Source organism: Hylobates moloch, unplaced genomic scaffold, assembly GCF_009828535.3.
Source record: "Hylobates moloch isolate HMO894 unplaced genomic scaffold, HMol_V3 SCAFFOLD_7, whole genome shotgun sequence".
Lineage (NCBI taxonomy): Eukaryota > Metazoa > Chordata > Mammalia > Primates > Hylobatidae > Hylobates > Hylobates moloch.
The window spans coordinates 91,607,967-91,614,168 of NW_026652282.1; positions in this window are offsets into that span (position 1 = coordinate 91,607,967).

The following is a 6,202-nucleotide window of genomic DNA, read 5'->3' on the forward strand; positions in this document are numbered from 1 at the left end:
AAAAAAAAAAAAAAAAAAAAAAAAGTCTTCAGATATTGCCAAACTTCCCCTAGGGAGCAAAATCTCCTTCAGTTAAGAATCACTGTTCTAGGTCAATCTAGTCATTTGCTTTATCATTATAACACTTTCCACCTTTTATAATATTTTTACTAACTCCCAGCTCTCTTCTATGTTGTCAGCAACTCTTAATATTCAAGAATTCTTATGACTTTAAGATCTCCTTTGTTCTCACCCACAGCTTCCAGAGCTTTCCTCCTCTCCACTTTTGTCTGTCTATTCACTACATACCAATTAAAGTGGAGTTCAATGTCATTTCCCTCATAGGTAATGCTATCTGACAAATCAAGTCTGTAAATTCTTCTACTTCAAGACATGAGGTAATAGTTAAACTACTTTTTCAGCTTGAAAATCTGCACATTGTGATTACATTAAAAAGGGCTACCTGCACTTCATCAGTGTTGCAAAAACTTCAGTTCAAGAGTGATACTGTCTTAATATTAAGACTGCTTTGCCCTGAAAAGATATTCCACCAATATATGGAACAGAGGCTTCAGCTGCAGATATGAAATAGAATTATTTTAAGGCAAAATGGTCTGCCAAATCCAACATTGTCAGTCACTCTCCATAGCATTTTGTGATTTTAAAAAATTTTACCTAGTAGTTGTTCAGCCATGAATATGAATTTCTGCCTTCTTCTGGGTCTAAATATGAAGAAACAAAAGAGTTTGACCCAATATTGAAATTAACCTGAAAAAATTAAAGATACCAGTAAAAAGAAAGACAGGTGGAGCCATTAACGTAATTTATTTTTATTTTTAGTTTTATTTTTTGAGACAGAGTCTCGCTCTGTCGCCCAGGCTGGAGTGCAATGGCACCATCTCAGCTCACTGCAACCTCCACCTCCCGAGTTCAAGCGATTCTCCTGCCTCAGCCTCCTGAGTAGCTGGGATTACAGGCACGCACCACCACGCCTGGCTAATTTTTGTATTTTTAGTAGAGGCAGGGTTTCACCATGTTGGTCAGGCTGGTCTCAAACTCCTGACCTTGTGATCGGCCCGCCTTGGCCTCCCAAAGTGCGGGGATTATTGGCATGAGCCTCTGCGCCCGGCCACCACTAACATTTTCAAAGTGTAATCCTCTTTCTGAGGTGGTGGTTCCTTTTATACCACTATTTCTTTCCTCTGAATTGCTGTTCCTATTCCCACCCAGCTCTAATAGAAACACAGCCTATGTTTTATTATATGTGTAGCAGTGTCTTGGCTGGGCTGAAGGTAGTGCCAGAACCTTGTCTGAGAGAAATTAGATGACACTTCTCCCATCCCTTCTTTTATCTATTTGCATAAGTTTATATGCATGGAGACTGGGGTTTGGGCTGAAGGAGGAGTGATAAGTTGGTTTTCATTTGTTGTTATTTGCTGGAGCACACAGCAAAAGATAATGAAAGCTGGAAAGAAAAGAAGGTAAGGTAGAGTGCTGGTGCTATGACTGAATCTTTGGATTTGAGGCCTGGTAGAGGAGAAGGGTATACGGCCAAAGCTGAGGAAGTCATTTTCTTGAAGGACTTTATGTGATTCTGGGCTGAAATAATGCTTTTTAGGTACAAAGTTAGAAAATTATTGTAGAGTTGGGTGAGAGGCCTAGATCCCAGTACCTTAAGGACTGGAAACTTTGTGAAAATAGGGAGCCAGTACCCTTGGCACAGACAATGCTGTTTGCACAAAGGGCATCTGCAACAGAGGCAGTGATAAGGTGCTTTGCCTAGCAGACTAGAGTATAAGAATGTAAGTGAACTTCTTACAAACACATGTGGCAAACAACTCTTCTGAAAACAGCCAGAAATAACTAGAGAGTCCTTGGAAGGGGTTTAAATTCCTCTGTGAGCAGGTGAGGGCTTGCAGCTGATGAAATTTGGATACAAGTGTACATGTGATCTCATTTTACCAGCAGGAAAAATCTGGAATATTTGGGTTATATAATTTTTGTTTTCTAGGATTCAATTCTAATAAGATCTGAGATTTCTTAAACCTGTCTCCATCTTAGAAGAATACTACTCCATACCTGAGCCATCATTTACCTCCCAAGTCTAAAGACACACTATAATAGTTTCCACTGAGAATCCTTTGAGCAATCTTGTCTAACAGCATAGTAACTGGCTATAGGTCTCATTCTCTGGAAGTTCCCTACAGTTAGCCTTCCTCAGTCACCTAAGTTAACAAGGATACTTCTCCTTCAGAAAAGTAATGTAGCTTATTTTTACTTTAACCTCCTTGGAGCCTCTAAATATCCTTTTAAAAACACTTATCATAGGGAGCCACATGCTCCTTTCAATAACCAGTGTTTCTTTCAATAAAAATAGGCCTCTTCGGGCCGGTCACGGTGGCTCATGCCTGTAACCCCAGCACTTTGGGAGGCTGAGGTGGGCGGATCACAAGGTCAGGAGATCGAGACCATCCCGGCTAACATGGTGAAACACTGTCTCTACTAAAAATACAAAAAAAAAAAAAAAAAAAAATGAAGTGAACCTGGGAGGCAGAGCTTTCAGTGAGCCGAGATCATGCCACTGCACTCCAGCCTGAGCAACAGAGCGAGACACCGACTCAAAAAAAAAAAAGAAAAAGAAAAAAAGAAAATAGGCCTCTTCACACCATTACGGATACCCCATTTATCCTGATGTGATTATTATGGATTGCATGCCTATATCAAAATATCTCACGTAACCCATAAGTATATACACCTACTATGTCCCGACAAAAATAAAAAATAATTTTAAAAAAATCAAATGACAAACCAGAAAAGTCTTTGAATGAAGGTAAGTGGAATTATAATAGTTTTGATACCCATTCCAACAGGTTTCACATAGCAAGCACAAGTTGGGTAACTATATACAGGTAGCCCCTATTCCCAAGAAAATGCCATATAGTCAAAGTAAAGCAAAGTTTTGACAATTTTTTCATAACTACAGAATTTCAGACATCCATAGCAGTAAACACTCCTATGTGTCAGACAACAATTAAGCAAGTCATCAACAAGCAAAAGCTGCTATGTGCCTTCCACTGTACTAAATGCTGTGGGGCATATGAAAGAGACAAGATATAATCTCTTATTGAGGAGACAGGCTCTGAATACATCAGACAAAGGAAGCCATACAACAAAACAAAAAGGCTGAATGCTGTGGAGCAGACTAGAAGAGTCAAGATAAGTCCAAAAAGGCCAGAATAGTGGAGGGTTTCACAGAGGTCTGGATTTGAGTTGGATGGCACAGAGTAGGGCAGAATGCATCCTTGGAAGAAGAAACAATATGAGCAAGGATAGAGACTGGGAATAAAGAGGGCACACTGGGAAGAGTCCAGAAACTAGACTAAAAGGAGCAGAGGATTCTTGTCAGGGAAGAATGATAAGGAAGTTTGGGAGAGACAGTCTGCAAGTTGAAATAGAACTTCAGAGCTGTAAACCCTGAAAAACCACAGAAATGATTACTAGACGTTCTTACGCACACTGGTATAGAGAGGGCTGCATCACTAATGAGACCCTTCAAGTCACTCTTTCACGTGCGCAGGTCTCTGCCAATAGTGTCTCTTTGAATAATACAAAAGGAAGAGATGATGATGTAGAAATTGGGTAAACATAAAAAGTAATGTTTTGGGGTGTAGTCTCTGTATTCTGAAAGCAAACCACTATTGCATGCTCCACCCATTGAGGTCGAAATTCTTTTCTTACAAAAAAACTTAACCTTTGCCTGTGGAGAATAATAGCTATTTAATCTATTGTACAGTTAGTACACAATTAAGTGCCTACCTTTCTACCTTGCCAATATTTCAGTAAGCAATTCACATTTTAACGCAGATCAGATTACTGTCTTTTGTGTTTTAAATGTTTATCTAAGAGCTGCAGAGATAACATCTACATTGAAAAGTGGCATTAAAAACCCAACAGACATTTCTGGTTTCCTGTCCAGTATGTAAGGAGCTTGAAAGTTGCCATTCCATCCTAACTGAGTAAAAAACGGAACAAACTGAAAAATCAACAACTCTTCTTACATCTGTCGGGGAAGTAAGGCCACAGTGCAAACTGCTGCCCCCAGAATTGGAGAGACAGGCAGGGGAATCCAGAGAATCACAACTTACCTGAGCAGAAACATCCACAGGAACCAGCACAGGGTAGGAAAACCTAGAATGTAATTGATGAATTGCTGGAGGCTCAGTGTGGACAAGCCTGTGAGCTGAAAACTTCTTTGTTTTACCTCCTGGGAGTTCTACCAGTTTCTCACAGTAAAGATCAGAGAAGAACTCCTTAGGGTTTCAAGTAGCGAGAGGAAAGTAATTATTTTGAAATATGCCAGAGCATTCTGTTCTTAACAAGACCTGCCGTCAAGAGAATCTATTTTACTGGAACCTAACCTATTGGGGTTTCATCAGAGCCTAACTGACATGGCTGAAGGGAAATGGCCAACTCCAGTCTGCTCTATCCTTCTGCCTGTAGGAAGGGAAATACCCAACTCCAGCTCCAGTCCCCTCCAGCCATTCTATCCCATCTAAGGTGGGGGGAAGGGAGGACACAGAGAGGCGCTTTGGAAGTTTACAGCCCAGGGGCACGGCATCACTAAAATAGTGAGACCTAATTATAAAATTATAGAATGCTTCCCCTCTCCCAAAACCTTAGCACCATGTCACTAAAGGCCTGTTGAACAGTTTCTTTCACCCAGTACCTGTACATCATGGCCAGCTTTCAACAAAAAATTATAAGGCATACTAAAAAACAAAAAAAAAAGACACTTTGAAAGACAGAGCAAGCATTAGAACCAGACTCATACATGGAAAGGAAGTTGGAATTATCAGTTGGTAGATTGAAAGAAACTATGTATGGTTAATGTGGTAAGGGCTCTAACTTAAAAAGTAGATAATACACAAGAACAGCTGAGTAATGTAAGCAGAGATATGGAAATTCTAAGAAAGAATAAAAAAAGAAATGGTAAAGATCAAAACACTGTTAACAGAAATGAAGAATATTTTTAATGGACACATTCGTAGACTGCACACAGCTGAGAAAAGAGTCTCTGAGCTTGAGTATATGTCAATAGAAACTTTCAAAAGTGAAAAGCAAAGAGAAAAAAAAAACACTGAAAAAAAGAAACAGAATGTCCAAGAACTATGAAACAAAGACATAACACATGCATAACAGAAATACAAGGAGACTTCAACAAGTTTGTGGAAAAAATAGAATTAAGAGATAAAAATAGGCAACATAGCAAGACTCGTATCTACAAAAGAAATTCTTTTAAAAAGCCAGGGGTGATGGTGCATGCCTATAGTAGTAATTACTCGGGAAGCTGAGGAAGGAGAACTTGCTTCAGCCCAAGGGTTTGAAGCTTAATTGAGCTTCGAATGCACGACTGCACACCAGCCTAGGCAACAGAGCAAGACCCTGTCTAAAACAATTTTTAAGATAAAAATAAAAATACATAAACTTTATTTCTCAATACAAGTTCCATCAATGTCAAGACACTTTTGTAAGCAATAATACCAGCTATCTAGTCTATCCCTGAGGGCCCTGGGAATTTAGTTATGTCAATGTAGTCTTTTTTATATAACTAACGGAAGAAAAAAATAGGTGCCATTTAAAGAATTTTTAAAATTAGGAAACAAAAAGAAGTCAGAAGGAGCCAAATCAGGGCTGTAAGGTGGATGCCTAATAATTTCCCATCAAAGCCCTCACAAAATTGCCCTTATTTGATGAGAGGAATGAGCAGGAGCATTGTTCTGGTGAAGAAAGACTCTCGGGTGAAGCTTTCCCAGGAATTTTTCTGCCAAAGCTTAGGCTAACTTTCTTAAAACACTCTCATAATAAGTAGATGTTACTGTCTTTTGGCCCTCCAAAAAGTCAACAAGCAAAACGCTTTTACCATCTCCAAAACCCATTGCCATGACCTTTGCTCTTGACTAGTCTGCTTTTGCTTTGACTGGACCACTTCCACTTCTTGGTAGACATTGCTATGATTGTGCTTTGTCTTCAGGATCATACTGGTAAAGCCATGTTTCATCTCCTGTTACAATTCTTCAAAGACATGCTTCAGGATCTTGATCCCACTTATTTAAAATTTCACAGCAAACTAACACAAGAACAGAAAACCAAACAACGCATGTTCTCACTCATAAGTGGGAGTTGAACAATAAGAACACATGGACACAGGGAGGGGAACATCACA